Genomic DNA, 9,040 nt, shown 5'->3' on the forward strand with positions numbered 1-9,040 from the left:
TTTCAAAATCAAATCTTTTTCATTTTTCTTTCATGTTTTTTGAAAATTCTTCAAAATAAATTTTCAAAATATTTTTCTTATTTTTATTTCATGATTTTCGAATTTATTGCTAACATTTAATATTTTGATTCAAAAATTTTTAAGTTGTTACTTGCCTATTAAGAAAGGATCAATCTTTAAATACTAGAATCATATCTTTTAGTTTCTTGTTAGTCAAGTAATCAACTTTAATTTCAAAAAAATCAAATATTTTTAATTTTCTTTTCAAATCTTTTTTCAAAATAGATTTCAATCATATCTTTTCAAAATTGATTTTCAAATCTTTTTCAATTAACTACTTAACTTTTTGTTTTAATTTTAAAAGTTTACTATTTCTTATCTTTTTCGAAAACCACTAACAACTTTTTCAAAATTCTTTTTTTTTTACTAATTGTTTTAAAATTTTAATTTTATTTTATTTCTTTTAATAAGTTCGAATTCTAACTAATAATTAAAATAAAAACAAAAATATTTTTCTTTTATTTTAATTAATATTCGAATTCTCTCTCATCTCTTTCTATTTATTTATTTATTTACTAACACTCTCCTTCTTAAAATTCGAACCCTTCCCCTCTCTTTGTGTTCGAATTCTTCTTCTTCTCCCTTTTTCATTCTATTCTTCTCTTCTTCTACTCACATAAAAGAATCTCTATAGTTTGACATAGAGGATTTCTCTTCTTTTCTGTTCTCTTCTTTTTCATATGAGCAGGAACAAGGAAAAGAATATTCTTGTTGAAGCTGATCCTGAACCTGAAAGGACTCTGAAGAGGAAGCTAAGAGAAGCTAAAGCACAAAACTTTGGAGAGGACCTAACAGAAATTTTAGAAAATGAAGAAGACATGGCAGCCGAAAATAACAATAATGGTGGAGAATTGGAGTAAATAACTTTGAGCTTAAGCCTCAATTAGTTTCTCGAATGCAGCAGAATTGCAAGTTTCATGGACTTCCATTGGAAGATCCTCATCAGTTCTTAGCTGAATTCTTGTAAATCTGTGACACTGTTAAGACCAATGGGGTTAATCTTGAGGTCTACAGACTTATACTTTTCCCCTTTGCTGTAAGAGACAGAGCTATAATATGGTTGGACTCACAACCTAAAGAAAGCCTAAACTCTTGGAAAACGTTGGTCAATGCTTTCTTGGCCAAATTCTTTCCACCTCAAAAGTTGAGTAAGCTTAGAGTGGAAGTCCAAACCTTCAGACAAAAGGAAGGTGAATCTCTCTATGAAGCTTGGGAAAGATACAAGTAATTGATCAGAAGGTGTCCTTCTGACATGCTTTCAGAATGGAGCATCCTATGTATATTCTATGATGGTCTGTCTGAATTGTCCAAGATGTCATTAGACCACTCTACTAGTGGATCTCTTCATCTGAAAAAGATGCCTATAGAAGCCCAGGAACTTATTGAAATGGTTGCAAATAACCAGTTCATGTATACTTCTGAAAGAAATCCTATGAATAATGGGGTGACTCAGAAGAAAGGAGTTCTTGAGATTGATACTCTGAAGGTGATATTGGCTCATAATAAAATATTGACTCAGCAAGTCAATATGATTTCTCAGAATTTTACTGGAATGCAAGCTGCATTCGGCAGTACTAAAGAAGCTTCCTCTGAAGAAGAAGCTTATGACCCTGAGAATCCTTTAATGGAAGAGGTGAATTACAAGGGAGAATCCTATGGAAACACCTATAATCCTTCATGGAGAAATCATCCAAATTTCTCATGGAAGGATCAACAAAAGCCTAATCAAGGCTTTAATAATAATAATGGTGGAAGAAATAGGTTTGGCAATAGCAAGCCAACATCATCTTCTGAGCAACAGATAGAGAATTCTAAGCAGAGCCTCTCTGACTTAGCAACCATAGTCTCTGATCTATCTAAGACCACTCTCAGTTTCATGACTGAAACAAGGTCTTCCATTAGAAATTTGGAGGCACAAGTGGGTTAACTGAGTAAAAGAGTTACTGAAATCCCTCCTAGTACTCTCCCAAGCAATACAGAAGAGAATCCAAAAAGAAAGTGCAAGGCCATCAATATAACCAACATGGCAAAACCTATAAAGGAGGAAGAGGTAGTGATTTCCAGTGAGGAAAACCTCAATGGATGTCCACTGACCACTAAGGAGTTCCCCATTGAGGAACCAAAAGAATCTGAGGCTCATATAGAGATTATAGAGATTCCACTGAACTTACTGTTGCCATTTATGACCTCTGATGAGTATTCTTCCTCTGAAGAGGATGAAGATTTTATTGAAGAGCAAGTTGCTCAGTATCTAGGAGCAATCATGAAGCTGAATGCCAAGTTATTTGGTAATGAGACTTGGGAGGATGAACCTCCATTGCTCATCAATGAACTGAATACCTTGGTTCAACAGAAATTACCTCAAAAGAAACCGGATCCCGAAAAGTTCTTAATACCTTGCATCATAGGCACTATGACCTATAAGAAGGCTCTGTGTGACCTTGGTTCAAGTATAAATCTCATGCCACTCTCTGTAATGGAGAAACTAGGGATCTTTGAGGTACAAGCTGCAAGAATCTCACTAGAGATGGCAGACAATTCAAGGAAACAAGCTTATGGACTTGTAGAGGATGTCTTAGTGAAGGTTGAAGGCTATTACATCCCCGCTAATTTCATAATCCTAGACACTAGGAAGGAAGAGGATGAATCCATCATCCTTGGAAGACCCTTCCTAGCCATAGCAAGAGCTGTGATTAATATGGACAGAGGAGAGTTAGTCCTTCAATTGAATGAGGACTACCTTATGCTTAAGGCTCAAGGATCTTCTTCTGTAACCATGGAGAGGAAGCATGAAAAGCTTCCCTCAGTATAGAGTCAAACAGAGCCCCACACTCAACTTCTAAGTTTGGTGTTGGGAGGCCATCATCAAGCTCTGAGTATTTGTGAAGCTCTCTAAGAGCTCATTGTCAAGCTACTGTCATTAAAGAAGCGCTTGTTGGGAGGCAACCCAATGTTATTTAATTATATTTAGTTATATTCCATTGTCACTTTATGAATTTGTGTATTTTTTTGTAATTTCAGGTATTTTCTGGCTGAAATTGAGGGACCTGAGCAAAAATCTTATTCAGAGGCTAAAAAAGGACTGTAGATGCTATTGGATTCTGACCCTCCTGCACTCGAAGTGGATTTTCTGGAGCTACAGAAGCCCAATTGGTGCTCTCTCAATTGCATTGGAAAGTAGACATCCTGGGCTTTCCATCAATATATAATAGTCTATACTTTATCCGAGATTTGATGGCCCAAACTGGCGTCCAATACCAGCCTAAAACTTTCTGGCATAAAATGCCCAAACTGGCACCCAAGCTGGCGTTTAACACCAAGAACAGCCTATGCACGAAAAAGCTTCAATGCTCAGCCCAAGCACACACCAAGTGGGCCCCGGAAGTATATTTTTGCACTATTTGCACTTAGTTACTCATTTTCTGTAAACCTAAGTTACTAGTTTAGTATAAATAGCACTTTTTACTATTGTATTCGAATCTTTGGATCTAGTTTTTATACTTTGGAGCTGAGACCATTGTTCACATTTGGAAGGCTGACCATTGTCCAATGATATTTTGGACATCTCAGAAAGACCATCATAGAAGATGCCTAGGATAGACCATTCTGAGAGCATGTCAGAAGGACATCTCCTTATCAGTTGCTTGTATCTTTCCCAAGCTTCATAGAGGGATTCACCTTCTTTTTGTCTGAAGGTTTGAACTTCTACTCTGATTTTGCTCATCTTCTGAGGTGGAAAGAACTTGGCCAAGATAGCATTGACCAATTTTTCCCAAGAGTCCAGGCTTTCCTTAGGTTGAGAATCCAACCATATCCTAGCTCTATCTCTAACCGCAAAGGGAAAGAGCATAAGTTTGTAGACCTCAGGATCCACTCCATTGGTCTTAACAATGTCATAGATTTACAAGAATTCAGATAGAAACTGATGTGGATCTTCTAGTGGAAGTCCATGGAATTTGCAATTCTGTTGCATTAGAGAGACTAATTAAGGCTTATGCTCAAAGTTGTTTGCTCTAATGGCAGGTGGAGATACTTCTTCCATTGAAATCAGAAGTTGGTATGGTGTAGTCACCAAGAACCTTTCTTGCATCTCCTTCATTATTAAGCTTGGCTGCCATGTTTTCAGCTTCTTGTTCAAAAATCTCTTTGAGGTTTCTTCTGGAGTGTTGTGCTTTAGCTTGTTGTAAACGCCTCCTTAGAATCCTCTCAAGTTCAAGATCAGGATTTAAGAGAGGTTCTTTATCCCTGTTCCTACTCATAAACAAGAAAAAGAAAACCAAGAAAGAAGAAGAAAAGAAATCTCTATGTCACAGTATAGAGAATTCCTTGTGAGATGTGAAGAAGAAAGAAGAATGATGATAGAGAGAAGAGAGAAAGAATTCGGCTATGAGGAGTAGAAGAATTCAAAAATTGGAATTGAAAAGAGAAAATACTTTTGTTTTTATTTTAATTATTAATTAAATTTGAAAATAAAAGCTTAATTAATTAAAAAGATTTAAAAACTAGAAGGTATAATTCAAAAAAGAAGAGAGAGAAAGAGAAGAGAGATTTTCAAAAATAGAAGAGAGAGGAATTAGTTAGAAAGTTTTGAAAAAGAAGAAAGAGAAAACAAGTAACTAATTAAGACAGATTTGAAAATAAGATAAGATTTGAAAAAGATTTAAATTTGAAATTAAAAATTGAATTTTGAATTTTAAATTTTAAAATTTAAATTTTGAAAATTTAAATTGAATTAATGCTAACATAAGATTTTGAAAATTGGATTTAAAATTTGAATTGTGAATTGGAAACAAGATAAGATAAAAAAGTTAAGAAAGATAAGTTTTAAATTTAAAAATATTTGAAATTTAAATTTTAAAAGAAAGTTAAGAATCAAATTAAAAGAAAAGATTTGAAAGGATTTTAAAAAGATATAATTTTAAAATTTAAATTTTGACTTGACTAACAAGAAAATACCTAAATTGAAATTTTTGAAATTAAATATGCAAGATTTTCGAAAATTAAGAAAAAAAATAAGAAAAGATATTTAAAGTTTTGATTTTTGACTTTAATGAAGAAAGAGAAAAATGACAAAAAGACACCAAACTTAAAATTTTTAGATCTAAAGACACTAGAATTCGAAAATTTTAAAGATAAATACCTAAAGACAACAAACATAAAATTTTAAAGATCAAAACAAAAAGAAAAACAAGAACAACTTGAAGACCAAGAAGAACACCAAGAACAAATTCAACAAATTCAAAGCAATCAAAGAACATACAATGGACACCAAACTTAAGATTTGACACTAGACTCACAAAAAAGATACTATTTTTGAAAACTTTTTGGAAAAAGACTCAAGAAAGTTCGAACTCTAACAAGAACATGAACAAAAGACTCAAACAAAAGATAAAGATTAATAAAAAAAAGAAAATAAAAGACTCAAACAAAATTAAAGACAATACCTAATCTAAGCAACAAAATAATCCGTTAGTTTGTTTAAACTCGAACAATCTCCGGCAACGGCGCCAAAAACTTGGTGCACGGATTCCCACACTCCGCACAATTGAACCAGCAAGTGCACTGGGTCGTCCAAGTAATACCTGAGGTGAGTCAGGGTCGATCCCACGAGGATTGTCGGCCTGGATCAAACAGTGGTTTTCTAGTATATCTTAGTTAGGTGGATAGAAAAGTTGTTTAATTGTGAATTCAATGATAAGAAAATGGTTAAGGCTTCGGAGGTGCTTTATTCTTCTGGATCAATACTTTCATACTGTCGAATCCAACTGTGAATGATTTCTTCTATAACAGGCTATATGTAATCAACGCCGGTTTGAGCGGCCGCCAATCTACCTCTAGGTTGAACACCACGTTTAGTGCGCATCCAGTCTGAATGAGAGTGAAGCTCCTGCAATTCATTCCCTTGGTGATCCTACTCAAAACGCCACAAACAAGGTCGAATCTTCCGGATCAGAGAATGCTGCGCCTTGGTTCTAGCCTTTACCACAAAGACCCTAATCTCTCCATACCTCGGTTGAACTGATGTCTCGAGAAGTCCCCAATGAAGTCGTGGATTAGCCGTCTAAGAGATGTATCCTCAAGCTAGTGGTTCATTGATATCCGATGAAAGATGCTCGCTAAACCCATGTAGAATAGAGATAACTTGTGACGGTTCAACTCATTCATAAGGTTGAAGAACGAAGATACATCTTAGGAGAGAATCAAACACGAATTGATATAGAACAGTAGTACTTTTATTAATCCATAAAACTCAGCAGAGCTCCTAACCTTAACCTAAGAGGTTTAGTGGCTCATACTGTACATAATGGTGTTCGAAAATATGATATGTTGGAGAGTCCTAGTGTCAAAGATCCTAAACAAGGTTGATCTTCTCCTAACTAAGGATTACAGAAATATGATAGGCTTAGGCTTGTAGTGCAAAAATCCACTTCCGGGGCCCACTTGGTGAGTGTTTGGGCTGCGCTAAGGGTGTCTCCATGTGCTAGTAGGGCTCTTGGGCGTTGAACGCCCCTTTTGGACTCCCCTTTGGGCGTTGAACGCTGGCCACCTCTTTGTGGGCGTTGGACGCCAGGACTGGGGTAGATGGCTAGCGTTGAACACCAGTTTTGGGCCTTCATCTCTAAAGACAAGTATAGACTATTATATATTACTGGAAAGCTCTCGTTGTTAGCTTTCAAAAGCCATTAAGAACGCTCCATTTGGATATCTGTAGGTCCAGAACTTCTTGCTTGAGTGCACGGAGGTCAGATCCTGACAACATCTGCTACGCTTTCCTTGCTTCTGAATCAGACTTTTGCTCTAGGTCCTCAATTTCAGCCAGAAAATACCTGAAATTTCATAAAAACACACAAACTCAAAGTAAAATCCAAAAATGTGAATTTTGCACTAAAACCTAAGAAAAATTAATAAAACTTGAATTAAAAATAATAAAAACTATATGAAAATAATGTCAAAAAGCATATAAAATATCCGCTTATCAGCTCACAACCTGTTAAACAGAAGCGACGGAAGCTTGGGCATGAAAGAGCACAATTCGTGGAAGCGCAAGTACAAGCCTTATTAGAAATCAGGTTCATAAAGGAAGTAAAGTGTCCTTTGTGGCTAGCTAATGTGGTCCTGGTGAAGAAATAGAACAGAAAATGGAGAATATGTATTGATTATACCGACCTTAATAAAGCTTGTCCCAAAGATCCATACCCTCTTCCCAGCATTAATTCGTTGGTAGACTCATCTTCGGGATATAGGTACCTGTCCTTTATGAATGCATACTCGAGTTACAACTAAATTCTGATGTACAAGATAGACTAAGAGAATACCTCTTTCATCACTCCAAAAGCTAACTATTGTTATGTAGTAATGCCTTTTGGATTGAAGAATGCTGGAGCCACAAGCCAACGATCAATGAACAAGGTGTTCTCACCTCACCTTGGAAAATTAGTGGAAGTTTATGTGGATGACATGCTTTTCAAGACCAAAGAGGACATCAACATCTTCTCTGACTTAACTGAAGTATTTAACATAATTAGGAAGCACAGTATGAGACTAAATCCCTCAAAATGCACTTTCACAGTGGAAGCCGAGAAGTTCTTAGGCTTTATTCTCACTTAAAGGAGTATTGAAGCCAACCCAGACAAATGCAAGGCAATATTGGAGATGAAAAGCCTGACACCCATCTCAAAGAAGTCCAATAGTTAAATGGAAGGCCGGTAGCCTTATCTAGATTCTTAGCAAGATTGGCTCTGAAGTTTCTACCACTGTTCTTAATACTCAAGAAAAGGAGCCGAGTTGAGTGAACTCAGGAATGTCAACAAGCTTTTCAAGATTTCCAAATTTTTCTGAGTCAACCAGCAATCCTCACCTGACCTGTCTCAGGAGAAGAACTAGTATTATACTTAGCAGTTGTAAACAGAGCCGTAGCCTCAGTCCTAGTTCGAGAAGATGAGAACGGACAACAACCAATCTATTTTGTCAGCAAGGCTCTACAGGGGGGAGAGCTAAACTATTAAAAGATAGAGAAGTTTGCATATCCCCTTGTTATTACTTCTAGAAGGCTCTAACCTTATTTTCAACCTCACACTATAAAAGTCCAAACTAATCAGCCCATGAAGCACATCTTAAAAAAAAACAGACACTGCAAGTTGGATGCTATAATAGGCAATAGAGCTATCTGAGTTCGACTTAAGGTATAAAAGTCAAACAACAATTAAATCCTAATATCTATCCGATTTTATGGCTGAATACACTAAAGCTCAGAGAAGCCCTGGAACCTGGAACTTATACTTATACGTAGACAGATCATCCAACAAAATTGAAAGTGGAGCAAGAGTTATTCTGGAGAACAAGGAAGGAACTCGGATGGAACTTTCATTGAAATACGAGTTTTCAGCCTCCAACAACCAAGTCGAGTACGAAGCCTTACTTGCCGGCTTGAGGCTAGCCAAAGAAGTTGGGGCAATAAATACTTAGAAGAAACATGGGAACAATTAGGTCAATTTTAGAAGCAGAAATTTGACCTATAGCACGGGAATCAAATATTCGAAATGATGCCCTCTCCAAGTTGGCCAGCACTAAGCTAGAGGGCAACAATAGAAGCTTGATATAGAAAACTTTCCACACACCATCAGCAATTAAGAAAGTTGACAAGTTGGGCACAATGGCCATATCTAATATAAGTTTACGGTGGATGACTCCCATCATCAAATACCTCAAGTTTGATATCATTCCTAACAAAGAAAGAAAAGTAAGGAGGCTCATAAGGAAAGCACAAAACTACACCTTTGTTTACAACGTTCTCTATAGGAAAGGAATATCCATGCCTTTACTAAAATGTATCTCAACCTCTAAGACTAATGAAGTTTTAGAGGAAGTCTACAACGACATATGTGAAAACCACCTAGGAGCACGGTCACTAGCCTAAAAAGTATGCGAGCTGGCTTCTTTTGGCTGACTTTAAAAAGGGAGGCAGCCAACTTCATTAAAA

The 9,040-nt window shown here is 36.1% G+C and overlaps 1 non-coding gene across 1 annotated transcript; it reads left to right on the plus strand.

Annotated features, from left to right (window-relative positions):
• The first annotated feature begins 3,669 nt into the window (after window positions 1-3,669).
• On the plus strand, window positions 3,670-3,778 carry LOC112781302 (small nucleolar RNA R71). Its single transcript, XR_003192086.1, has one exon. It is a non-coding gene; the product is annotated as a small nucleolar RNA R71 (small nucleolar RNA).
• The last annotated feature ends 5,262 nt before the right edge of the window (window positions 3,779-9,040 follow it).

This window comes from Arachis hypogaea, chromosome 19, assembly GCF_003086295.3.
Source record: "Arachis hypogaea cultivar Tifrunner chromosome 19, arahy.Tifrunner.gnm2.J5K5, whole genome shotgun sequence".
NCBI lineage: Eukaryota > Viridiplantae > Streptophyta > Magnoliopsida > Fabales > Fabaceae > Arachis > Arachis hypogaea.